General features: G+C 36.4%; 1 long non-coding RNA gene across 1 annotated transcript; it reads right to left on the minus strand.

The window, feature by feature from the left end:
• Positions 1–385: 385 nt before the first annotated feature.
• On the minus strand, positions 386–3,293 carry LOC121065795. The gene is made up of 2 exons (XR_005817313.1): positions 3,223–3,293; positions 386–1,536 (listed from the first exon to the last, which is right to left on the minus strand). It is a non-coding gene; the product is annotated as an uncharacterized LOC121065795 (long non-coding RNA).
• Between the last annotated feature and the right edge of the window lie 24,677 nt (positions 3,294–27,970).

Consider the following 27,970-nt stretch of genomic DNA (forward strand, 5'->3'; position numbering starts at 1 on the left):
CCACCATTCCTCACAGGGACTAGGAAAATATATAGAACTATTCCAACAGCAAATTATTTTTAGATTCTGGGAAAAAATAGTTTCTGATTCAATAATTTTTAAAAATCAGTGAAACAGTTTTCACTGTATGCATTTTGCAGAATGTGAAAAAGAAAAACAGACTTTAAGCAACTTCATTCAAGAAAGGGTAGAAAGTCAGTTATTTTATTTTTTAAGAAAAAGCTTTGAGTATCTCACAGAGGTGAAAAGTTCCAAAGGCAAAAAAAAGGTGGTCAGCCACATCATTATGGAAAGCATAAGAGCTGGATACTATCTCATATTTTATTTCTGTAAAACCTCTTCTTGTTGTGTTACTGCATAGTAAACAAAAACAACTAACTATTGATTAGAGTGGAAGATATGTTTATTATATAACTAATGCCATAAGCATATCAAGAAGATAAATAATTAAATGAGTATAATTATAATATCCAAAAAAATCTTAAACATTTCAAGTTTGCCACTGACACAACAAAGACTTCAGCAGCTATTTGAATTATATATATACTCTGCAAAGGCATCCTTTGTTAAACAAGATAATTAAAATGTATAGCTCAAAGTTAGAAGAAAAGAAGAGAAAAAATACTGGATCTGATACACCTGAGTAAGAATTTTAAAAATACTAGGCAAATGTCAGTGATTTAAAGATGTTGATTCAGATAGTATTAGCTATTTAATGAATGTTTAATAAAGTAAGGTACAAATTAGAAAGCTCAATATGTATTTATTAATTCTGCACAGAAAACATCAGTTTGGTTGTTGGAACCATGTCAAATCAAATTTTTACTAGGTTTGAAAAAACCTGCATATATTCATGGTTTCCACAGGCTAGTCAAGAGCTTGAAATATTGGTCTTGACTGAGTAGTCAAGACCAATTCTTTCCACAGGAAAGTAATTCTCAGAGGAAATTATTTGTCACGTTACTTCCAATCTGAAGATCTAAACACAATCTTTCCTCTAGCCTTTGGCACAACCCATAATAATTGGACCATAGGAGAGAGCAACAAAAAAGTGGATCCACAAGATGCATGCCAAACATCACTACTGGCTCAGTCATTTGCTTTATCACCCTCCCGCCCATCAGGAATAATCAGTAGCTGATGTTTAAATGACATGTCACTCTCATTCATTGATGGAAGAGCAAGACAGAATGACATATTCTGCTGATCATTTATAGCTATTGGTTGTTATAGGGTATTAACGTGTAAAACACAGCCCTGTTTGAATTTCAGATGAGCAGATGGCCAGATGGATTAGCCTGCAAAATTAATATTCCGGCCCATACACTGCAGTACTTTGTATGGGCACTGACTACTTCAAAATCCATACAGTCAATTTAATGCATTTTATTATTCAGGCCTTGCTTGGTACTTCCCCCTCCAATGCTGAAACTTGCAACTGCAAAAGACAATTCTGGAACACTTCTGTATTTTGGTGCCACTGCTTCCTTGAACATTTCTTTTGCAATGCCAGGCACAATCATTTCTAGTGCACACCTGGTGGAGAGACCAAAATTCATTAATTTCAGCTTACATGCAAATATTTGTCTATCTCTACTGTACAATTATGCATACAGTGCATGGGAGCTATGGGTATTAGGTGCCTACCTTTGGCAACAGGTTTCAGAAACATTATTGAAATTATTCTCCAATGAACTTTTCAGTTCTTTTCAGAATGATTCATGGCCTTCCGCATATTTAGCCCCCATATGACCTGTATGTATATGGATATGCAACAGGCAGATGTCATCCGTGCTTCATGAATTGACTAGAACAGCAATGCAGATGCAGTGAAACAAGGAGGAGCAACGTACCTGCTTGCAGTTGTTGTGATACAGACTGCAGTTAGCAACCACAGCCTTGGTGACAAGTTCCAGCTATTAATAAACTGCAAATTTGTCATGTTACCTGGATGCTTCTGAAAAGCTTACCTCAGACACAATCAGTCTGCTTTGGCCTCTGACACACTGCAGATGAATATAGCACAAGTCTTGAGGGAAATTGCTGTATTTTACAGTCACCAGCTTGATTACTATTGATTATCTACTTGCCTCTATGGTAATTATTTCCCTTTGACAGTAGCTGCCTGACTGCTCCTTCTGGGACTTGAGTTTTCTGTTCTTCCCCCCACTCCCCCCTTTTTTTTTTTTTCCCAGGCTGGTTCCAAGAAAGCAATTCTGATTCCTGTTTTGGGCAAAGCAAGGGAGGTAATAGAAGGGAAGGTCTCAGCTCTAATAGCAGCAGGAACTTACTAAAAAAAAAATCCTTCATTGTTCCAAGGTAACCAAGAAGGCAATTCTACTTTTGAAAACCAAATTGTCTCATGAGGCACGTTTTCCTTTTCCCCTTTGATGGGAAAAAATAATTTAAAATAAATAATATATGTGACATTAGAACACTCCCATATAGTTATAAACTTGCTAGATGATGCGAGGAGCAAATGGATTCCTATAGTTAAATTACTATGTAGTGAAAAACTGAGTTTAGCATCGTAAGGCATAAACCTGACTCTCAGCTATGATGACCCAGTTGAGCAGTTCAATAACAATGAAGTTGGGCCTCCAAGTGGCAGATGAGTCTTTTGTTTTATTTGTTTGACAGTAAATATCTGGCCTGTTGCTTAGCAGCCATATACAGAAACAAAGGCGTTTCCACGTTACAGCAGGTAAATCTTTCACAGCAATTACCAAATGGAAATGAGAACAGAATTGATCATTTCAAAACAACTGAACACAGTTGTTTCCTGCAGATGTTTTAAGCACAAAAAATGTCAATTTTAGATTTCTTGATACTGTGAGAAGATTTCATATACAAAAAAAATGAGCATGGTGATTTTGAAAAATGATATGGTGAAAGTCTTAGAAATGGAGACTGAAGTTTTCAAACTTCTGTCAGCTGTTAAATCCATATTTAACTGCATTAAATAATTAGAGCCTCTCTCAGAGACAATGAGCACTTACAACTCTTCCCAAATTCAATGGAATTTGCACATGCCCTAGCAGCATTTCACTCCTCCGGAACTAAAATATAAATAACAGAGCATCAGAGACTGAAAAGCTTTTGTGGATGTTTTTTTTTTTATAATTTTGTACATATTCTGTTAAGCTTTATATCTATCATTGCTGATGCAAAAGCATCCACATGCCCCAAGTTCTCAGGCTAAAACTTGTGCATGACACTTACCCTTGCATGCTTTATTTTCATGCAAAAATCTTCAGCATTTGCAGGACTCACCTCCTGTTCCTGGAAGAAAAAAAAAAAAAAAGAAAAAAAAAAAAAAGGAAATGCCAAAGCTACTCTTGCATATCACAGCTGTTGAGCTTTAAGGCAGGTATTTCACTGAGAAAGTAGCACTTAGCTTCACTGAGCAAACAGAAAGGGCCAAATTCTGCTCTCGGTTACCCTGGGGCATTTCACCAGCAACAATGAATCTGCATGTGAATAAACTTGAGAAGAAAATTGTTTTCAGATACCTGAGCCTAAAAACTAAAAAATGCTGGTGTGAATTCTGTCATTTTATATTTTCATTGAGGGGATTGGGCTGTGTTGTTGCTGGGTTTTTTACCCTTAAAGTTGATCCACAGGGCATTGTCATTATGTTTCTGTCTCACCTTTCAGTTGACAGACAGACTTCCTGCTGCAGAGACATTATTATTTAACCGGATCCACTCATCCTGCCACTGATTTGTTTTACTTTTGTTCCTGGCAAGGAACAGCAACTCTAGGTAACCTGTTTCTTGGTTTTTTGTTTTTTGTTTTTTTTCCTTTCTCATTTGGCTAATTCCTTCAGAACACTTCAGTAAATTAACCCCATATAGTTCACATAGTAAACATGGGATCTCCTGAAAGGATTTATAAAATTAAATTACCTCAGAATTTCCAGACAATCTTTGTTTTTCTTTCATTTTGTCCAGTACAAGCTTAAGAAAAGACGCAGGAAGACAAATGTGAATGTTTAATTCCTCATCAAATAGGAGCTGTAAGCACAGCGTGAGAGAATCGAAACAAAAAGGAGGGGTTTTTAACAAGCAATATAGATGTAGGCATGGCAACTCTGTTTCTGGAGTTTGTAATAAAGTATTATCAATGTATTTGCAATAATCTGATTTTAATTACATCAGTCTTTTCTAGGTAGGGTTACCCTTTAGCAATTGTAATTGCTCTGGAAACTCACATCTTCTATGGGACCACAACCAAATTCTCATCCTAAATTAAGTTTAAACTGTTTGTATATGTATGTGTGTCTGTGTGTATATATATCTTTATATCACATCATGTACTGTAAAACACTGCAGAATGAGAAGTAATGGGCTTCCTAAAAAAAAAAAAAAAAATTACTGAGTGAAATGTTGTCATCTCAGCAAGGTCAGGCCAGACTATTATAAGAGTCCCTTACATTAATCTACAAATTTATCAGGAAAACATATTCAGCATAACTGTGCCAGATGGAGTATTCTCCCTTCCATCTTGCCAGAGTTCAAAAACTTCTATCAGATGGTAAAAAAAAAACTTCAAAATATTAGGTTGTAGATGGTATTTATAAAACCATCTTTGAGAATCCAATCCCAATTTATGTAGTAGACAATTAAAACATTCAAGCTAATCTAGATGAATCTTGGACTGAAACAGAGAGTAACCAGCTACTCACCACTTATTCAATACATATCTTCTTCTTTCTAACAACAATTAGGAACACAGTTTGCTTAGTGGTGTCTGCATCCTAAATGCTTCTCTTAACACCACCATGAGCCAAATGTGTCTCAGAGATATGAAGCAATCCCAGTACAATGAAATCACAGAATGGTTAAATTGTCTCTGCAGGATACCAGTACATTCAGCACCTCATTCTTCCTCTCTCATGGTACGTGACAATACCACAGTGGTACTGTGGCTATTCACTGACTAAAATGTGTACATTCTAGCTGGACTGCATTTCTTTTATAATCATTCACATACTTTCAGTTGCAAGCAAGTTAATATGACTAAGTCCTGTGAATATTTATCAAAAATACTTCCACACATGCTGAATATTCCTGCACAGCCATTTTGAATGGTCTTTGATTTAATTCCTCTAGTCAACAGAGGATTCAGTTATTTTGTCAAAGAGATGAAATAATGTTTGTTATTAAGTAATTAACAGCAAGCAACCAGACAAAATAACTCGTGAATAAGTCATAGGCTAAAATATGTGGAAAAAAAAAAGTAAAAGTATTATTGAGATAATTGCTCAAAAAATCAGGACCTACTGGAAGAAAGTAGGTGAACATCAGAAAGTTCTTGATAAACTGAACATGATAGCTCCAAAAGTTTTGCACTGTCTGTATTCAAGCTAAGGAGCTGGAGACCTGACAAATGATTTTTCACGTAGGAAACATGGAAATCTGGAAAATTAACTGAACTGAAATTCCCTGTGGGTAGAATGTATAAGGGTCTCAGATGAATATACACATCACTTTCTTCTCGCTTTCCTGTTCCCCAAGTGCTCCAAGAATCACCAAAACAGTACACCTTCCAAAGTCTTTATTAATGCAGAAAGAAAACAAAAAGCATTTGTGCCCTAACATGTAACACTGAGGTATGTAGATATTAGACATTTGGACACAAGGGAGGGATCCACAGATCAGTATACTCAGAGTTATGCTTTATATGGGGAAAAATGAGATGCCTCAGATTGCTAGTAGGCAAGTAGTGATACAATATTTTCAGGTTCTTCAGTTAAGATTTAAATGCATATAGGGGACAGAGGAGGATCACAATTGTATGTCTAACCTACATGCAATCTGGAAAACATACAAAGCAGCTTTAAAACACCTAGTTTAAGTACCAAGAACAGCCTGGCTCCAGAGCACAGAACTCTGCAAACTAATTTGGGGAATGAAAACATTAACCTCCACAAAGCTCTAACCTGGATTAACTCCCACACTGAAATTAGCTCAGTTAAAACTACCTTAGATACCTCAACACTCACCCCTCTACAGTTGACCCCCCTGGAGAAAACCCTAAAAACTTTATCCAGTACATTGGTGGCAGCAAAGTACTCTGTCCTGAGTAATTAACAGAGGATTTCTCAAGCTAGTTTAATATATTAACATGAAAGGAGCATTAGTAAAAACCATCCAGTCTGCACAGCAAGCAAAGTTAAATACAAACAGATGGAGCAAGTACTGCAGGCCTGTAAGACCACACTGCTCTGAGGAAGCCATACGGTATGGGGCAGATGGCTAGGTATGACTAGGAAAAAAGTGTTTCATGTAAACTTTTGAGACCAATTGGCCAGTGTTGCCCCCGCATTAGTTTCTTCCAACTGAACATCTTTAATAAAATGACCACTGGTGCAAACAAATGCATTAAAAATAAACCCTCTGAAGTCCCTTGTCATATTAGCTACCTAGGCTCCCTGTCTGTACTATTTATACTGTCCCAGAACTCTCATAATCTGTTTGGCATCGAGAAACAACTTGCTCCTTGCCCTTCCATACCAGTGCAAATACTTCTTTCGGCTAAGCTGAGCTTCCTTGCTCTGACCAACCCAGAGCTCAACATCAGCACTTTGGCAAACTCAGGATATGGCAAATCCAAGCCAATAATGCATAGTACTAAAACCAGTATGAGCTCCCAGCCAAAACTGGTGAATGGATAAATCTGTGCCTAGGAACCCGCCCAGAAGCTGACACTCCCTTAACCACACAATTAAATGCTGTGTGGAGATACCCAAAGAAATTCAGATACTGCAAATTCCAGTAACTCCGCTCTACACATACCAGTAAATCCATTTAAGTGTTCTTTTTCACTTGTAAATACTCTGCCTTGGTGTATTTCAAGATGTAAACACTTGAGTTTAATAACTTTTGACTTCAATGCATAGACAGTACAGGATCAATTTCCTAATTACATATATAAAATTCAGTTTGCTTTCGCAAAAGAAAAAAAAAATAACAAGCTGAGTACAGGTATAGTAACACAATCACCTCACAGACATTTATTTATAATGAAGTCAGGACACACAAACTAGAGAGGTTTGCAGCAAGATTCTTTGTTATGTATAAATATCTGTTCCTTTCCCTTTCAGTCTTCTTGCCATGGTTAACAATTATTTTTCTTTAAGCCAAAGTCATTCTGAAGGAGAAGAGCATGAACTGCCAGCAAAGAGGTTTAGATGTCCTGTTCATAATGTTGTAGTAGCAGCCTGTCAGGATACACCAGTTCACGTTCATCCTTTTTCCCACAGAAATGTCTTCTCTGTGAAGGAACTTCTTTGGGAGGTCACAGCTAGAGAAGAGAGTAGACATTGCTATCTGCAAGGAAATCCTTATTCCAGGCTCCAAGAACTAATCTGGACAGCTTGCACAGACTTTTTAAAATGAATGTTAGTTACAATTTTATGAATATTAAGTTTTCTATTCAGAATTTCTCTGCTCCATTTTACCATTTTATCTAATTTGAAAATAATTTAACTCTTGCCTTTGTGCAGGCCTATCAGGAGATCCATATAAAACATGCAAATGACAAGAAAAAAAAAAAGTATAATTAAACTCATTGCAGTCTAAAATTTAAGTTTAGACAGAATGAGTTTGGGCATGAGTAAAGTATATCCAAAATCTAATGTGAAACTTTGTGTTGCTGAAAAGAGGAAAATACTGGCTCTTCTTGTTCTAAAAGAACCGTTATTCACATGCACTATTATTGTCTAATATTGTCTACGCCTCTTTTTTTTTTTCAGGTCTCTACTGCTGCCAGTACAGGTAAATAGTGCTATTACCTCTGTTTCTCTTTAAGACAGTCATTCAAATCAAATATATCTGCAGACCATCATTAGATATGATACACTCATCAACTACGATATATAAATGGAAGTCTAACTTCAGACTGTAAAAATATGCTCAAAAGAGGCACAAATGAAAATAAACTGGAAAAAAGTTCCATGCCTTGACTCATTCACTTAGTCTAGCAAGGTAGGGCACATATCAAAGTTACTTTTACTGTTCAACTCTCCAAATTAAAAATAAAACTTTCTGTTGAATTACAGTGTTCTTATACTCCTCTGTATGTTTTTTTACTGTGGACAGGAGGGCAAATTGAGGAAGTTTTATCTCACCGAGACCCAAGTTCATGTCACTGACTTTAGGAATTTCTCTGGGATGCCTAATTAGGAGTCCCATCAACAAAGACTTCCTATGTAAGTCAATGCTGAAAGACAGGCAACTTGAAAGGATAATTCAGTGTTGCTGCTGTCTAAAATTGCCTCTTCTCATGGGCTATAGAACAGGACTTCTAATCTCAGCTGGGTATTACAATTAGTTGAAATTCATTCTGGCCCAACTCCCTAGGGTTCTTTCAGTAAAAGAATTTCCCTTTTCTTTCTTCATTCTCGAAAAAGATTTCTACTCACAAACCCAAGAAACTCATAGGACTGAGGCTCCTGTCTTCCACTTGGCCCTCCAGGCTTCTAGCAGCCTATGAAAAATACCATTCTTACTGGTTCTGTGCCTTCACAGTCATAACCACTGCTGCTGCCTTAGACCGACTTCAGTTTTCCTGGTAGAAATTTCTATCTAGCTTTCTTGAACTTTAAATTCACCCCTTTTCTAAGTCAATGCAATTCCCTAGAAGGAGCTCCAACTATCTAAGGTGGAAAAAAAACTGATCACAATGGCATGGCTCCCCACTCCAAACCTTTGGTGTTTTGAGCACAGATGTATAAAGTAAAGCAGAGCCCAGAACGACTCTCTGCATCTGCAACCCTACAATCAGTCTATCCTGGAGTCCTGAGGACATCCAGGATGCACAACTATCACAAGTGTATTTTGCTCCTAAAGTAACCTGCTTGTGAATTCATCACAGGAAGAACATAGAGCCATGGAACAGAAAAAAAAAAAATCAAAATCAGATGCAAGCACTTATGCAAGAATAAGTACTTACTTTTTTCTCAGGATATACTTTTAAACAGGCAAAGAACACAGCCTTGCAGAACCTCATTCAAAGAACACAGCCTTGCAGAACCTCATTCCAAGCTTCATGAATTCAGGCAAGTCTAGCAGTTTTTCAATAAACCAGGTAAAAAATATCTGGGCTAGCAATGACAGGCCAGCAATATAAGGGTCATTTAGGAATGCTAAATGAGAATTTTCAGCCTTCTAGGATTTGGATGGGGGTGGGGAAAGAGAGACAACTGCATTTCCCCACATTTCTTTCCTTGTGAGAATAATCTTTTATTTTTTTTCTCTCCCAGAGGTGACTTGCTAGGGAAAAAAGAATGACTTCTCACTCTTTCTTACTGCTCTCTACAATATACGAAAAACTATAGGGAAGAATCAAGAAGGTGGTTTAGCTTGGTTTTATGGTCAAAATTCAGGTCTGTGTAGTCTGGGAAGGCTGTACTGACTGAAAAAAATTTATGAAATTATGATGTGAGAGAGAAAAAAAATAGAAAACCCTACAGAAATAGAGATTGTATTGTCCAGTTTCCTTCAGCCATGGTTTTCAAGAATGACTAATGATTTTGGCTGTTAGGATGCCTAAATCACCTTTGTGGGAATTCATTTCCAGAAAGTGCTGAGTATCTTTCCTCTGAAAAATCAAACCTCTTAAAACTGTATATAGATGGGAAACCAAAAATGGAGGCATGGAAAACTTTCTTTAAATTTAGAATATTTTTTTAAATACCTACTTAACTACAATGCCCAAAAACACACTTCGAAAAAATATCATTGTTAAGGGATCAGATTATCTGCTATTCAGTCACAGTATTGCAATATATACCCTTGAGATATTCAAGCAGCTCATGAGGAAAACTAGGGAAGATAATACATTATCCGACACATGTAGAGTCTTAAAATAGGCAAAAATAATGCCTTCAGACATTTTTTCTTTGCTATACCAAGACTGATACTTTTACAATATTTTGTACATTTACTAGACACTGAATTTACCATAGTAGTGATTTTTAATGACAAACTATTTTATAAGAAAGTTTTTGTAGCAATTAGTGTTTTGTTTTGTTTTTTCCAATGTAGACAATTTCCTGCAGTTATAGAAATCATATGCACCTTGAAATCGTGTATGTGAAGCCTGTGGAAATTTATAGATCTCATCTGCATTTGTTTTAAGAGTTCATGTAACTATCAGACCAAATGGAACTACACAGGTGACTGCAATGAAGCATGTGCTTGGTTGTCTTTACGGTATTAGGACCTTACCCATGTTGTGTGACCTTCACTCAGAGTCAAACATTCACATATCTTAACACCTGAACATTTATGACAATCCACTTGAAAATATGCCACAGCACAAGGTTATTATACGCTTACAGGATACCATTATTTAGTTTCCAAGTTCAGTGGGAATTTACAGATTCACAGCAAATTTACAACACGCAAGCAGCTGCATGCAGGATTAAATCTTCTACCTCCAGCAGCTTTACAAAAGTTTTGCATGATATATGTTCACTACACAAAGCTAAGTGCCCACCAATCAAACTGCTATGAATGCCCCCAAACTAGTTATCTCTTTAGAAGATAAAGTGTGCTGTTTACATAACTTATTAAAGATTGCACCCTTGCATTCCTTTTTCAGATAAAAAGTGTGAGGGCATTGCTTTATCACTTTAACTATGTGTTTCTTTGAACATATTTGTGCTTTAAAGTAAACACCAATGCTATTTTTTTACGACTACTAAAATCAAAACACATCTTTCCAAACTAATCTGTACAATGGTTGGAGAAGCCTTTGATTCAGTACCGTAATTATAAACAGGCACTTAAGTCAGACATACTAAAAGAGCATCAGTCATTTAAAATCAAATTAACAGTTTGATTAATCAAACACCAGACTGTCAAGTCAGATAATATACCTGGTGGCTTTGTTCAGTTCCCAAAGAGGGTTTCCACTTTAAGCACCACAGACTTCATCAGCAAAACAAAATTTACTCAGACAGAAAACTTTGGTTTACTTTAAACATGCTATATAGTATTACAAGGAAAAATCTCACAACAAGCCAAATTCTGCTTCACTTTTATGTGGTCACACGGCAGGAAAAAAAAAAAAAAAAAAAAGAGACTTTACAGATATGTTTCCTGTCTCTTTGAGGCCCACACTTTAGACAGGAAAGTGCAGTGGGATTTAGAAGGATGTACATTAGTAGAGTCAGGTCATGCTTAAGAGGCATACAAAAGTGGTAGAAAAATAGTTTATTGACTTGTTTTTGAAAGTTAGTATTTTTTTTAAATAAATATAAGAGGCTGGCGTGTAGTAGATCATACATTGCATTCATTTTCACACCTGAATCCTCTTCCTCTCCATTAGAGTATTTTCTGTTCCTAGCACATGACATGGAGTCTGAAGATCAGTCTTCTTCATGAAAATTTGGAAAGATCTTTTGCATTAATCAGTAACTTTAACACAAAAAATTTTTGTAAACAATTCATTCAGCCTCACCTCACTGCACCCTTATGAACTACAACTAAAGAAGTTGAACCCCATTTACCTTGGTGTAAAATTAGGAACAGTGAAATTAAAAGACTTGTTCAACTTAAGAGAAAAAGTCTGTGTAGAAGCAAGGAATCATATGGGGCCCTAAACACTGTATTCTAATAATTAAACCACCCTAAGAAAATGTAATTGCTGTCAGGATGCTAAAAACACAAAATGGAAAAGGTCATGTTATGTAGTTACAGCCCCTGAGTAAAAAAAAAAATGCACCAGCTGCAATATATAGCATGCTAAAACAGCCACACATCTTTAGAACTATCATGGAAGGCATCAGACCTGTGTCACAAAACATGTTATTTCTCTGTGCTAGTGGGATCAACCAAAATAGAGAAAGTATGACTGAAGAACTGAAGTACCTCATCATTGACCCAGTGCAAAGCAACACATGGCAGCATGTCTGGCTCTATGTGTCTCCAGGTATTTTGTATGTGATTTGTGAAGAAAACTGACGCTAGTCAAGAAATAAAGAAGGCAGACACAGACACTTCAATTGTCCACAAAGGTCACAAATAGAAACTTAGGGAGACAGAAAGCCCTCTTTCTTCTGCAATATCCTAATGCTGCTGCTGTTGGTTAGAGGTAGTCAGGCAAAGATTCTGCATGCTCCAGAATCAAAGTTTTCAATCTTTTGGCCTTCACAAATAGCCTGAAAACATCAATGAAAAAGAAGCTAGAAAGAGAGTTTCTCACCGTATCGGTTCACCCGCTATTATTAGATACTGAAAGATTGCACCTATGACAACCATTCCGAGTTGTGAAGCAGCATCAAGGAGCAGATGTGTGCTTCTGGGGATAGGCCCATTTTCAAAAGAATGATTCTAAATGCATATCCTTTGCAGTGTCTGATCTGAAGCCCATATCCAGCATGGCAAGGAAGGATAAAATGGAAGTATGCCAAGTATACCAACATAAAACCTCTAAATTCATAGCAGACAATTAAAATGAATGGGAATAGGGACCAATTCCAGATTAAACAGCAGCAAAGGAAAAACTTGAAGAAACAAAACTCACCACCTCATACACCAAAGATCCTTCTGTCATGATTCAATATGCAGCCTGCATAATATCTATGGATGTGTAACTAAAGAAAAATCAAAAATGCCTCTTGTAAATGTTTTGAAAAACTGATAAATTCTTGGCTTCGTTCCACCACTGTTTTTGATACTCCTTCATTTATGATTATAATTCAAACTTTTAATGCCTCTATGCTTTCAGTAAAATGTGTATTCTTTGCTAGTTGCTTTCTAAATGACTCTTCTTTCAAGAAGGATTCTGCCTATGGAGCTATTTGGGGGGCTGAAGAGTCTAACTTAACTGAATACTTTTTAATGTTCAATGTTGCCCATTGATATGCTATGACTGTTGAATATGAGAGAACTAAAGATGTGAAGAAAATAATTGGCCAGTTGAACATTCCACCACACATTAGAAGGACATCCCCCATCCAACTGCATAAAAATTATTATATTTTTTAGAAAAAGATGCAAGAAAAAAACATAACCTACAGCTTAAGTGTGTTTAGAGTGAAACAAAGATCAGTTATAGGAAAGCTAAAGGCTTATGGTAAAAGCATTTCTCTTGCTTATATTGGCATAAACACAAAAGGTTTCGAAGAAAATGTATATGTTTTTTGCGAATTTATTACAGTAGTTCTGCTAAAAAGAATTTCCAGCACAGGTCAAAATCCAGTGATATATGAACCATAATGTCTTCTGAGGTTTGGATCAAGTATGTACTGAAAATTACAACTGCTTATCTAATCTCAAAAGCTTCCTTTCTTCCCTTTTCCTCCACAATCTTGTTCTCTCCCTCTACAGCATCATTCCAGTTTACTACTAGTCCATCTCACTGTTTTAAAAACATCACAAGTAAAGCCCACCAAATACTTTTTTTTCTAACTGTAAATATTGATCTGATGGCTGTTTCAGATATCGGATCTCAGGAAAAGAGAATTCGTAATATATTGCAACAGCAAGATTCAAATCTTCTATCTGGTAGACTGAGTTCTTTCAGGATTTCTCAAGACTAAATGAACTAGAACTTACCACCTCCGTCCCACAACCCCCCTGTAAAGACATGCCCTACAGAACTATTTTATATACTCTACACAAAAATTCAACCATGGTTCTGCACAACTGTATAAGCAATTTGGGCTTGAAAATTTGATTCAAACCCATTATACAAGAATTGGTACAGATTGCAGACAGTGTTCCTTAATGTGAAGAAATGACTTCTTTTAAAAGCACTTGATTGATCTTCAGGGTAGATGGATCATCAGATAATGTTGACGAATGATGGCTATAGGATGGCTCGCCTTTAATCCTCATTGATTTTAATGAAGTTAAGTTAGAACAAAAAGAAAAGACTTCAGTACATCTCGTCTTGAACACCAGAACAATGTCATTTTCAACCAGCTATACAATACCTAATTTAGGAATCTTATTTTAATGGCCTCACATGAAATTAAAGTGCTTAAGATAGATATGGATTTCATTTTTAGGAAAACTCAGAAACACAAATTAATGATCAGAGCTTAGGACTGAATTTTTAAACACTTGGATTCCTTACTTTTCTTCTCACTTCATCACTCAACTTGTTTCTTGTTCTAAAAAAGAAACAAACAAACAGACAAAAAAAAATCACCTTTTCCAACAATATGATCCCAGCTACAGGCAGCAAGGAAGTTCGAGAATCATTCTCTTCCACATCTAAATGGACTTTTTGGCTCTGTCACAGACACCCTATCTGTCTTGGCATTCATATAAGGGGAACTCTAACTAACGGTAAAGGCAAAATAAGGATGAACTACCTTCTTTAACCTCCTTAGCATCTTGACCACATTAGATTCAGACCAGCCTTTTTTTTTTTTTTCTGTTCCAGAGTAGCTTTTTGTGCAGACACAATATCCCAAAACAATAGAAGAAGGCTATAGTATAAAATAACAGTTTTACTCACAAATTAAAAAATATATATATTTTATAACAGAAACTCCATATGCTATGCTGGAAGCTATGCTGGAATAGTTGCAATAATACAGCTTATTTTTGTATACACTAGTCAGTCAGTCTACCCAAATGGGGTCTTCCATAGGGAAGGTCATGTTTAACTGCTGTCCAGGCAAAAATGACTGCATGGCCACTAACAACGTTAGTGCCTGAGTAATTTTTTAGCCTCATATTTGGTCAATGTTTAAATTCACTTTAAAAAGAAATATTCATCATGTTTCTTAACGTTTCTAAATCATAGCAACTTAAAGTGTAAACATCTGAAATGAACAACAGAAGGGAGAAGTTCAGACAACTCAGTAAATTCATTTCCCTCATTTTCTGTAGACAAAAACTACCCTCTTAAATTTTTTTAAGGATTCAGGTAAAACTAATTCAGATGGAATTATTTCACTCTCTCTCTTGCTCTCAAGAATTTGATCAATAAAACGGGCTTTTAAAAATATCAGAAAGACAGTGAACTTCTCCAGAAGTCCATCCCAGCTGAAATACACACTAAAAGTTCATTTGCTCTAATCTGGCATGCTAAAATATATATTCCTCACTTTTCACAAGAATTTGTAGGAGTCTGGACCATTTCCTTCATAAATCTTAGGGGTGTAATAAAGAGAAACCTTTCACAGTATGTCACTGTGATTCTAATTCCATTAACAACTTTATTTCAACAGAAACTGTGGCCCCTCCAAATACATGCTTCTGAGATTGCAGGATTTTCTTTTTCCCTTTGCATTAGTTTTAAATACAGACTCGTACAACTGTACAGAATAATAGCACTCAAAGGAAAAAAGAAACAAAACAGTTATAGAAATAGTTGTAATCAGCAAAATTCCAGAAAAAGGGGAGAAACAGGATTATTTTAATAGCTTTTTCACATTGGTACTTGCTGTATCTTTAGAACAAACATTTATGGAAATTAAATCAAGACTTTCTCAGACTTCCTGCTTCCTTTGCAACATTCTCTCCTTTTTTGGTCTATGTACTGCAGAATAGATTTAGCTCCCTGTTCATTTTCCACCTTTAGTTCATGCTATCCAAAGGGCATTTGAAGGAGAACTGCACCTAATTAGCTCAGGCCAGCAGTACCAAACTGCGTGGGATAAGGATCTCTTCCCACAGCAAATAAACTGGGCCATACTGCTCTTTATATTTTTAATTATATTTCTCAGACACTAATCAAAGTACAGCTCAGTCATCTGCATGAGAAGTTACACTGTTGTAACATTGTTTTCAACATCTGAAAGGTTGATACCAATAAAAAATATGTGCTCACAGTGAAAAGTTCCCTTATTTTGACATCAGCTGCTAAACACATCTTGCTTCTGTCCAAACACTACCCAGTGTAAAAACAGAGACTGAAAACAGTTTAGCTATTGGCTTAACAAATACAATGGTGTTCACCCCTTTTTTTGTACATTTTACTCACTACAGTGTGAATAGCTGCAGTTATAGTAGCACTTGACCATGCCCTCTTGGACTCAAATCTGAATTCAATCGTCCCCTTCCATCACAGTTTTCCCTGACCGAGGAAGGTGACCTGACAGTGTCAGATTGAGGCCTCTCATCTTGTATAGTCACAAACAGACAATAATACAGGGGCGTGCCTACTTTCCTAACAACAGTAATTCATGAAAGAGGGAGTATTATTTAAACAATAGAATTAATTATTTATTCCATTACTAGCAGAACTCTAACCTACACTTTTACAGGTAAGATCCCCACTCGTTTAAATACAGCCTTACATAAATGTCTAGGACCTAGAAAGGAAAGGTGCATCTCAAGCAGATCACATAATCTCTCATAAAAAAAAATAATAATAAAAAAACTCCTACCATCTCAGCTCAAAATGTTGTTCATGCCTGTGATGTAGCAACATCAAAAAAAAAAAAAAAAAAAAAAAAAGGACAACAAGTAAAAAACATTTATTTCCAGACTATTGCTGCAAAACTGAGGCACAGAGATAGCAGGCAACACTGGAAGGGTGTAGAGTTATGTGTAACACCCATCCATGTACCCTATGTTACTGAGTCACATGGTCAAGTTTTCTCTGTGTTACTCCAAATCATTTTTGAATATTTGAACATATATAATTTACTTCTTCTGAGAAGGACTGTATATACAGTGGATTTTCATATTTTTGGACAGCACAACATTCCTTGAAATGACTCCAAACCTGAATAACAGTGTTTTAAAATTAACTCCAGTCACAGCTTCATTCATCCTCAGTGATGATCCAGCCCAGGAAGGGGCCAGATAAAAAAACCACCCATGGTCACATGTATTCTTACATAAGAGTGGCCATACTGGGTCAGACCAAAGGTCTATCTAGTTGGATATCCTGCCTCTGACAGCGGCCAGTAGCAGATGCCTAAGGAAAAGTCACAGAGCAAGGCAAGCACGCAGCAGTCCTTCCCTCGGTTACACTTCCAACATTCTGTGGTTTCAGGGCTTCCTCTGAGCCAGAGGTTCTGACAGCAGTTTTATAATGCCAAATTAGAGGATTCAAATTCCCAGCCCTTTACTTTGTGTGACAACGGGAGAAAGAAATGCTTTGCAGTTAATTAATTCATGTGATAAGCAAGATATGTTTTTTCAGCCTCAACACAATTTAAGTGCTCCTGCTGCAAAATTACATTTGTTTAGGCAGATTTCCATGTCACACATCTAGACACGAATTCCATCGATCTTCTCATTTCGTTTGCTGTTTGAAGCTGCAGAGAATCCACAGTTTGTCCATAACAGATGCCAAAAGCCTAGAAACTTATTACACACTGCTCACAGTGTGGGTTCAGATACATTATCAGCATAAAAAGAAAAAGGCAAATTAGACCACAGTAGGAGAACACATTTTTAATATTGCAGTCTGCAGCTTGCATCTCTAATTTAATGATGCTGTTTCCCAAAGCTATGCTACATCATTCTAGGTTGCAGAATTGAAGAGATGACAGCAATCTAAATTTTTACAAGTGACTGGGCAATGCAGATAGTCAGTCCGCTTGATGAATTCCAGAGAAACCTTCAAGGCCAAAGAGAATGAGACATTTTCAAAGTATTCTTTAGGTATTCATACAGACAGAAATTAGGTTTGAATCCATTCAATGTATCGAACCTGGGGGAAAGGGAGATTTTAGTGCATTGTTCCAAAAGAACATAAAGGAGAAGCATACGATACCTGTAAGCAAAATCCATGTACCTTCTTTAAACTGTGTTGGTGTAGTCCTGTTGATTAAATAAGTATCACACATAAGTATCACACATAAGTACCACACACAAACTTCACATAAATTATCATCTGAAGAAATCATCGCTTGCCAAGAGGATTATCTGTGCCAATATGGCTTCTCTCTGCAGCTGATGAGAGGTTACCTTTTACATCATATCCACTGTTTACTCCAGATATAACAGAAATCTTGAAAGCAGATATCAAAGAGTTGCAAAGAAATACAGTCAGCAAGGAAAAATGTTGCAAAACTTGTAAATTCATGATACATCCTTCCAAGATTCTGGTCATCTGGGGCAACTAAAGTTTCCTTTGAGGAGAATTTCCTGACTAAGGATTAGTAACTGACACAGAGGAATACCTCAGAAACAATGACACTTTAAGCTATATTACTTCTATAAAGCTATATATTTCTCTGTTTAGGAAGAAAGAAAAAAAAAAGTCAGCTCATATACCATCAGTTTTGACCTGGACAAATGAAAACAGAAAAGCAAAAGCCTAGCATCTGTTGACTTTAGGCTGAATAAAGGTCATTAATATTGATAGGTTCAATTCCAATAGTTCCCATAACCTGAGATATTCTAATACTGTTGCAATGAGGTGGTGTAGTGGTTTAACCCAGCAGGCAGCTAAGCACCACACAGCCGTTCACTTACCACCCCCCCACCAAGTGGGATTGGGTAAGGATGCGGGGTAGGTAGGGGCAGGGACTAAAAGCTTGTGGGTTGCTCTGCAACAACTGAAACATGAGTTCATTATCAAGATTATTCTCACCCTAAATCTAAAACACAGCACTATACCAGCTACTAGGATAAAAATTAACTCTATCCTAGCGAAAAACAGGACAGACCAGCTTATCAGAGTTTATCTGCTGAAATGACTGCCTAAGGATGATGAGTTCCTGCACTGAGTGTTTACTTTGCTGATATTCAGAGGATGTATAAGCATGTCCCACAAGACCAGTCACCAATGAACTTCATGTCTGCTTTGGCTGCTAGCTACCAAGTGTCAGGCACAGTAGAAAATGATTCAGAATTATAATTAAGCTTGTGATTATTTGGGTCTCCATTATAACCCAAATTGTTGTGTTATTTGTGCAAACAAATTAAACACGGCAATCAAGTGGGAAGAAGGTGTCTGTGATCCTTGCTATCCTAAAGTAGAATTAAATTAGAAGTGGCACTCGTGTATCAAAGATATTATTATTTTAAGATTTTACTAAGCAATGCTGCAGGACCGTAGAGCCATGCAATTTACATGGCCAGTTTTTAAAAAGAGAATCAATAGTACGTAGGTCTGTAGTGTCTGAGACACGTGTGGTTTGCTGGACTGAATCATCAAGCAAGCTTTTAATTGTCATTTTTATCATGATTTGTTCAGGAAAATATATTAGTAAAACAAGATAGGAAATATTAAAAAATATCAGGTCCATTTGTCCTTTTCACTCAGGAAGAAATCAGAACCTATTCTCAGAAATACTAGATGTGCAAAGAAAACATTCAGTTGTTTCATTTTCACCATTTCCATTTTAACTGTTCTGAACCTGGATGCCACCAGACTCATTTTATGATCCCTTATTACTGCAATGGATGAAACAATCAACATTTTTATGTTTTATCCACCACTTCAATGTTTATCCACCATTTTCATACTTGTTATGATCTTGCATACTTCCAAGTTATTTCTTCTCCAGGCTAAAACATCCTATCCTGCCCAGTATACGAGCTGTTCCATATCTTTGAGTTTCTTCACTGCTCTTATCTGAACTTTAATTTCTGATACATCCTTCATGAAATGAGAGGAACAGAACTGCATGTACTATTCAATGTGTATTTAAAGGCTGAATACAAAGATTGTCATAATGATTTATGATTTGTTCTTTATTCCTTTCCTAACAACTCCCAAAATTTCATTTGATGTCTAGATTGTACTGAGCACTGCATAACGCCAAAGCTCCACTGCTGAATGGTAATGGTCATTTAAAGACTACTGTTCTGTATGTGAAACTGGAATTGTTTTCCCCCAAGTGCATTACTCTATATGTATTTATACCACACTTCATTTACAATTTTATTAGACAGTCAGTCTCTCAATGTCTTTGTGCAGTACTGCATGGTCTTCCCTCACCCATACTACTCAAAATGATCTTTACCATTGGTGCTTAATAATTTTCATCCTTCGTTATACTTCTTACAGTTCACCCCCTTCAGGATCTAGACTTACTGTCTGAAGCTAAGGCTTACATACATTCAGAAGACTTTTTAAAAATAGGCAAAACGTTTTAACACTATTCATTCCTTTAATTAGAGGCTGATTAGAACATAAATTCTGCATTGTAGCTAATAATTTAATAATTCCATATTTGAGTTCTTCTAGAACTCTTGTCATGGAACTGCGAATCCTGGGACACAATTCATCTCCTCATCCTGATCTATTACTTGCACTTCTGAGTAGTATCTTTTTGCTGTACTGCTGGCCACACTAGTTTTAGGAAAAGAAGCCTTTTTTGAAAAAGTTATTTTGATAGGTGGTACACTTTTACTCCAAGTCTCTAATGTAGGGTCTTTAATCATTTTACTCTGTTGGCTGTTCTTTTAAATTTATTTCCAATAAGCTTTCTTATTTTTATGCATTTTCCCTTTTTGAAGTTAAACATTACTACAGTGGCTTCTTTTTGCCTTCCACAGGATGCAAACTTTAAATTTGTTCTGATCTCTTCATCCTGACGAGTAGTAACATCTTGAAATACGCTGTGTACTATGCTGAGGATTTATTAAACATCACTTCCCCTTTCCTGGATTTTTTACTCATCACTAACAGAATAAAACTTTCTAGAAAATACCAATGAAGCTACTTCTTAATGGAAAAATTGCAAGCCTGATCTGCTTCTGAAGCATTAGAGACATTCCCAAGCCACTGAGACAACTTACTTCTATGGGTATAACATCACAAACCATGAATCAAAGGCTATTAATGAATACAGTTCAAAAATGTCTTTCATATGATGTGGTTTATTTTTTACATAGAAAGAACACGAATTGTATAAACTGCTTGTTTGCAATTGTGATTTTGTTGCATAATATTAAGATTTCTTCATTTTTATAGGAAATAGCCATAAAGGTTATTCCATCATGCTTATATTTTGAGTATGTTTGTAAAAATCAAGTTAAACACAGCTTCATAACTTCCAAGTCCTCAATGGCTAGTTATTTTACAATAGGAACTAGAATCTCAAGAAAATGAAATGGAGAGAGAGAGAGAGAGAGGGAGGGAGAGACTTACCTATAACTAAAGCTTTTTCTGCCATAGTTTTGTTAAAAGTACAGAGGAGTTATGGTAGACGAGTAAAAATCCTAGCATAGCTAAAGCTGTATCACCAAAAAAAAAAAAAAAAATCCTTTTCTCATGAATTCAATAGTCAAAATAAGCTCTGGTAAAATGGTTCTCATTTGCAGATGTAATTATTGAATTTGCACTCCTAATTATGTAAATTTGTAAGCATACCACAACCAATAAACCTTGCATAAGTACAGCCTTACCCACCTCCATAAAACAGCACAGTTAGCAGTACCGTGCCTCCTAAATGCAAGTACAGCAAAGGCTAATACCAGTTCAGCACCAGGTCCAAAGCCCTACGTGCATGAACACAAGTTTGATGCAATCTGCGTTGCAATGACTACTACTGCAAATTGATTTCTGAACTGACATTCTGGAAGGATTAATTTTAAAAATCAAAGGTAACTTCATTTTCAGTACGTGCTAGGTTTTATTTTCATTAAATACTAGATCTTACACTGTTTGCAAGAGACCTACATTTGTATGTCTAAAACCACAAAATATACAAAAAAGTATGGTATCCCATGAGTTATTTAACTCACAAACCTCCACCTGAAGATATATAAAAGGCATCTAGGATTGGAATAAAAATACTGACTGCACATTTCTGTTAAAATGGTCATCAGTAAAAATGACCAGTGTTGATATTTAAAGGCTAGAGTTTCAGAAAACTCAGCATTTAACATTTAGACACCTAACTTGGAGGACAGATTTTCAGAAGACCTTTGTCCCCATTTTGGCACTAAAATGTGTCAGTTTGATTTCCAAGGACTGGATCCTGTAGGGTGTCAAGCATACTGGCTCTGCGGCAGTGCAACACATAAGCACGTTTAATTTAAGCATATAAATAGTCCCACTGAAGTCATGGGGCTACGTGCACATTTAAAATCCCTCACAAAATCTATCATTCTGGCTTATGGACAGAATTTTTAACACCTCACAGGAGTGACCCCAAAAGTAGTGGTGAAGCCTGGGCACATTTGCAAATTTGCCATAGGTAATGAGGCTTGATCAAATTAAGGAAAGTTTGTTTCCCATTTGACTGAGAGCTTTCCAGTAGTTGGGGCCTTGCTCATTTGCATCTATTTGGAGGAGGAAAGAATGTGTACTAAGTCTGTTTTATTGAACAAACGGGGAAAAAAGAAGCAATACCAAAGGTGAATATAATTATTTTGGAATCTAAGTCTGTCCTTCTAGTAAGTACTGTACATTTAAGCTCTGCAAACATCTCTACATTTTCTGTTGCCATCTCTGCCTCTCTCTGTTCATTTGACTTTCTTTTCACTGCTGTTCCTTGTGCACAGACAGCTGCACATCAGCTGAGGTGGCAAGCATTCCCTCCAAAACTTCTTATCCCACAGGTTTGGGTTCCTGTTTGGCTTTTACAAAGTCTTGGACACTGGCTTCATATTATTTCTACCATCACTACATAAACAGAGGTTGCTGTTCTCTCCATTTAGCCTCAGCGAAAAGTGAATATCACTGGTGAAGAGCAGCTGGGCAGATGACATCTTTAATAAACAGAAAATAAAATGCTGCACAGAAATTGCCCTAAGGGCTGTCATAACATCAGCGTAAACTATCAATCGTAACTGGGTCTGTGATCACTCCACAGATCAGAGGCGGCAGCCATTACTGCCAGCAGGAGTTGTCTGCTCCTACGCTGCATGATCATACTTCTCTTTAAGTCTCCATGGCCACAGTAATTCCACAGCAATGTGACTGCTCCTGCATTGCTCACCCATATGAGTCAGGAGTTCACCATCTGGTTTTACAGCTTCCATTAGTAGCACTGTAACAGCCTTTGCATCTGCTTCTTGGGGACTTCGCTTGTATTTTATGAAGTCTGACAGCAGCCCAACTGCAGCTCCCCTGTGAGGTACAGTAAGCACTGGTCGGGGATGCCAAAATGATAATATCAGTTGCAGTATTACATATGATGGCATCTTTTTGCTACCATGTGCAAAACTTCACTTAGCCTTTTATCCCCAGTCTGCACTCTCACACACACACATTCAGAGCTGTGCCAACATTCTCCACCGGAAGAATGTTAACTTCTACAAATTTATCACTTCTACAGAAAGTTGTTTGGGTAAAGGGAATTAAAACTGCTCTTCAAAATGACGTACATTCATATTACAAGTAGCAAACATCACACTGAAAATGTAAAAAAAATAAAATAAAAATAAATAAAAATTCCAAGCAGCCAGCAGTTGTCAAGCATCAAAGATATTATTTCAGTGCTATGTCAAAAATCACGATGCTTTAAGTCTCATCAAAACATGAGTACATCTCCAAAGCAGATGTCTTGACTCTCAAGGCTGCTGAATGGCTGGATAATAGAAAACTTACAGAGAAAAAATAAAATAAAATAAAAAGCACCCACCCCATGTATCTAACATTTTAGAAAAGAAAAAGCATTCATATAAACACAACAATAACATGGTTACTCCCCCTTTTAGCTTCATTTCTAATTTGTCATCTGCATCTACTAGATCTAGCACTCCCTTTCTCAGCTCCTAAGGCCCTTACAAAGTGTCTTGGTGTGCTCTCCTGGTTTTCATTCCAGTTGGTCTCCAGCTTTAAACAATCATTACTGCTTTCACTGTTATTTTTCCTCCTTTGTCTTTGTGTAAGTCATACATGTTTTTATATATGTCAAAATATATAAGGGGAAGGGGAAGGGGAGGGGAAAGGGGAAGGGAAAGGGATTGTGCTTAAGATAACTTTGATCTAAGCTACCATGTTACCAAGCATATTGCTGGACTCTGCTATTTAACCATCTGTAAAATCAAATAGTGGAAAAATAATGTACTCCAGAACTCATTGAGATTCAAATAGGTGATTTTTTTCAATTTCAGTGGCTTTAACTCAGCCTCAGCACCACTTGAAATGACTATTTAAAAAATTAGTAACAGAAGAGTTAAAGATATACAAGATATATTAATTGCATAAAGATGTACAAAACCAGATCATATTTGATTTATGAACCAAATTACATCAAACTAGTCTTATTAACTTTAAGGTTCTAAGAGAAATAGTCCTTGATACAAGCTATAACAGCAAGAGATATCTAGACTATTGGAAAGCCTTTGACAATTTTTTCATTTGGTAGACTGGTGCATACAGTGTTAAATATAAGCTGCCCTAAGAAAAATTTTGAGACTGGATAAGGAAAATTATGAGACTAAATAAGTATAGACAGAAAGCAGAAGATCAGAATTTGAAGTATCTATTCACCATAAAATGGCAAGAATTGTTTTGCATGGGATTTATATCAGATGGCTATTCTTAACATTTTATTAACAATTTACAGAAAAAAAGTATTAAAAGATTAAATCTGTCTATTGCCAACAGCATCAGAGCTAGAAACTGGTTAAAACGCAAAGAAATATTTACATTTTGATTAAAATATAAGCTGAAGGTGATATGGGAATTTCAAGTTCCACATCTAGATTGCTGCACCCAGAAATGGTAATTCCTTAATTAGGTACAAGTCAAATAACCTCAAAACAGTGTAATGGAGAATGTGATCTAATTAGGTATGGTCACAGTTTTTACATTCACTGTCTAACACAAAGCAGAAGTTTAAATGCATTTTGCTTTCATCAGAAAGTTTATTTTGTAGAATAGAGAAATCCTCATGGAAATCCACAGGAGTTTCCCTACTACTTTCAGTGGGTTGGGGTTTTATCAGAAGTGTCTAGAATTACTGGCTCTATCCAAATAAAGAAAGAAAATGTCACATAGGTAAGTGGCAAGGTTCAGTGCAACAGGAAAGCTGTTCCACATGAGAGAAAACTGGACTAAGAGCAGATTGGGGGGGTTGTAAATTTACCCTGATGAATTTACTCAGCCAACTTACAAACTTTATTTCTGTAAATTATCTACAGTCAGATACATCAGATGCAAATGTGTCTGTCTGAAATCACTTAACAAATGGTTCATGTAAATACACGTTACATTCTAGGAAAGTTCACTTTGCTAACTTCATGCTTCTGGCTCACACTCACCTCAGATCTTCACATTGTATGTAGAAATGAAATGAATGGTCTTCACTATCCTGATTGTTTCCAGTCTATAGAAAGCTTAGATGAATCTCTTTCATGGTGTCAGTATGAAAATGTACTTTTTTTTTTTGAGGGGGGGAGGGTTTTTTTGCAGGATGCCACCTTTAAAAATATCTTTTCATGGGCAAAAAAATGATTTTATTCAAAATAGAACAACTGATTTCCTCAGAAGATACAGTTCATTGCTACTTTCCATTATGGTGTCCCAAAGCTAGAGCAGGAACTGCAGTCCCCAGATAGATAACTGATACTCATTCTTCATGCCAAGTTATAGCATTTTGTTTGAATTAGGTTTCCAGCTTGCAGGTCCTATCAGATTTAGGTACGGAATCAAAAAATTTCTGCCTCAACTTCCAACCCACCTATAAAGTGTGAGCAGAAGTTTCATGAGGTCATTCACCCACCACAACTCACTGCCAGCCTATTTGTGTAAACTACAATCAGCTTCAGGGCACTGTCTTTGTCTTTTGCATTTCTACTCTTCTGAACCAACATTTTCGGTTTTCTCTTGTATGCCTGCATCTTAGGTTATTTCCTCTGCATTTCATTATCCACAGGAACTTTCTCACACGTGTACCTTTATTCTCCTTACACACACTCACCCGAGCCATTCTAGATACCACACTAATTACAATTTTATCAGAAACAGGAAAATCATGGAGTTTTGGAGTCCAAGCTACAATGAAATTGAAAACATGGCAGAAATCACTGTCTCATTGATATTCAAAGTATACAATGAAAATTTTCTTTAAAATTATGATGAGAACCACAGAAAATAAACTACATAAGGAGACCCATAAAACTTCATGGTGCTCTAAAGGTTATATAAATATATCAGTCTAAACATAAGTCTGAACATCTTCTTCTGTGCAGATGGAGGTCTCAGTGACCCTGGTCCAGATTCATCCCACAGAACACCAGCAGTTAGCTGAGGTCCTTAAATAGGTACCCTCCCTTCTCAGGATCCTTCTGTAATCACAGAGAAACACAAACATCTCTAGAAAACAAGTACTACATTTGATATGGTGATAAGCTTTATGAGGAAGCCTTATCCATAGGTGTCTAGCTGAAGAAATAGGATAAAATACAATATTCTTGGCAGTGAAATCTCAGTCTAGTGCTACAGTTAGGTGAGATAAATTAAGGCTATAACATTGGATGAAAACACCTATTAGCAAGCACTGTAACTGCAGGAAAAGATTGTTAACATTACTGACTCTCTTAGAGCCTGATTATGCTTCACCTAGGATTAAAAGTGCATGTAAACTTTCAATGTCTATTATGAACAATTAGGAATAACCAACTGCATGGGGAGATTTTGTTGGAATAAATACATTTGCACTTACAACTATTCAGAAATAATTATGGAGTGGCTACTCTTGACTAGGTGAACGTGTAGCCAAGCCATCAGTGATAATGATTTGCTAAGTCAGGGGGACATAAAGATGGGCACGGTTCTCAACAGAGAAATCCTGTACTGCAAACTATCAGCTTCAGTCAGCTGACTTGCCCTCTGGAAGTGCTCATCTATCTTTAAGAGTTACTTCATTCCGATCTATTATGCTTCCGCAAAATACATGAAGTTATATGAAATAAATTGTGGTCATACCAGTCTTACAGGACTCTGGAGCAATTGGGTAAAGAAAAAATTATGACAATATTTTTAATTATTTGATACAGTCTCAAAGTTAATTTATCCTTCACAGGATATTCTCGCTTCAATAGCTAGCATGGACAGTCCACTCAGCTGGCTCACTCAAAGAGAAAGAACACAGGAGCATGGGAGGATGTTTCTTGATCCTTCCAAAACCTACAGGAACCTCTGAAAATAAATAAATAAATAAAATAAAATAAAATAAAATAAAAACACATAAATTGAAGTATTGTCACAGGTAATCTATTCATAGAATATGAACAAAGAAAACTGCTAAAAAATGGTTTAAAATAAATTGGAAGACTGAGGATAAGAGAGCATCGTGAAGAGAGAAATAACAAATTTCCAGGAAGAAATGGCAAAATTAAGTGTTACTAGTGTATGTAAGCACAAATGTTGATAACTTTAGTGGTGTTCAGTAAATTTGAGGACCATCCATCAATTTTGCATCCTCAAAGGCCTATTCACCTTTCTGGGACTCACTGGGAATTTTGGACTGGTCAAATACTTCTTCTCCAACACTGTCTAACCGTGATATTCACCCTGCTTTGGGCAGGTGTTTGGACTAGATGACTGTCTAGATGTCTTATAATTTCACAGGCAGATCTGGCTGTGAATGGAAGTTTATCTAACCTCTCCAGAAACTGAAAGTTCCTTGGACCACATTCTATATGTTTTCAATAAAAGACAACTGCCCTCACAAAGCCATTGCCCAGAAGCTGCAACCAGACCTATAAGAATGCTAATGGCTGTGGAAAGGAAAAAAAAAAACTGCTGTTGATGCACAGAGTTTGTAGAGGAGGAAACTTCCTACCTAGCGGCTGTATCACAAGGACAGGAGTTTTTTTGAACACTTTACTTCTCACTAAATGCCTGATAATCCCTTATGTGAAACTGCATTTTCCCATTTTGGTGAAGAAACTCTCCAAGTAACCAAATCCAGATCATCTATTCTTCTCATGAAAAAGTGATTATGAAGGGCTGGTACTATCTGAAAACAGTCAATGATCATTATTAAAGGTTAATCATAACTAAACTCTACACATGTGATTTTTCTTCTCTTTTTCACTTTTGGTATCAGACACTTTATGTTAAATGTATTCTCATCGGGAAAAAAAAAAAGACTATTTTGCAAGAAAGCATAAAAGATTTTAAAAAGTTT

Source organism: Cygnus olor, chromosome 2, assembly GCF_009769625.2.
Source record: "Cygnus olor isolate bCygOlo1 chromosome 2, bCygOlo1.pri.v2, whole genome shotgun sequence".
NCBI classification, from domain to species: domain Eukaryota; kingdom Metazoa; phylum Chordata; class Aves; order Anseriformes; family Anatidae; genus Cygnus; species Cygnus olor.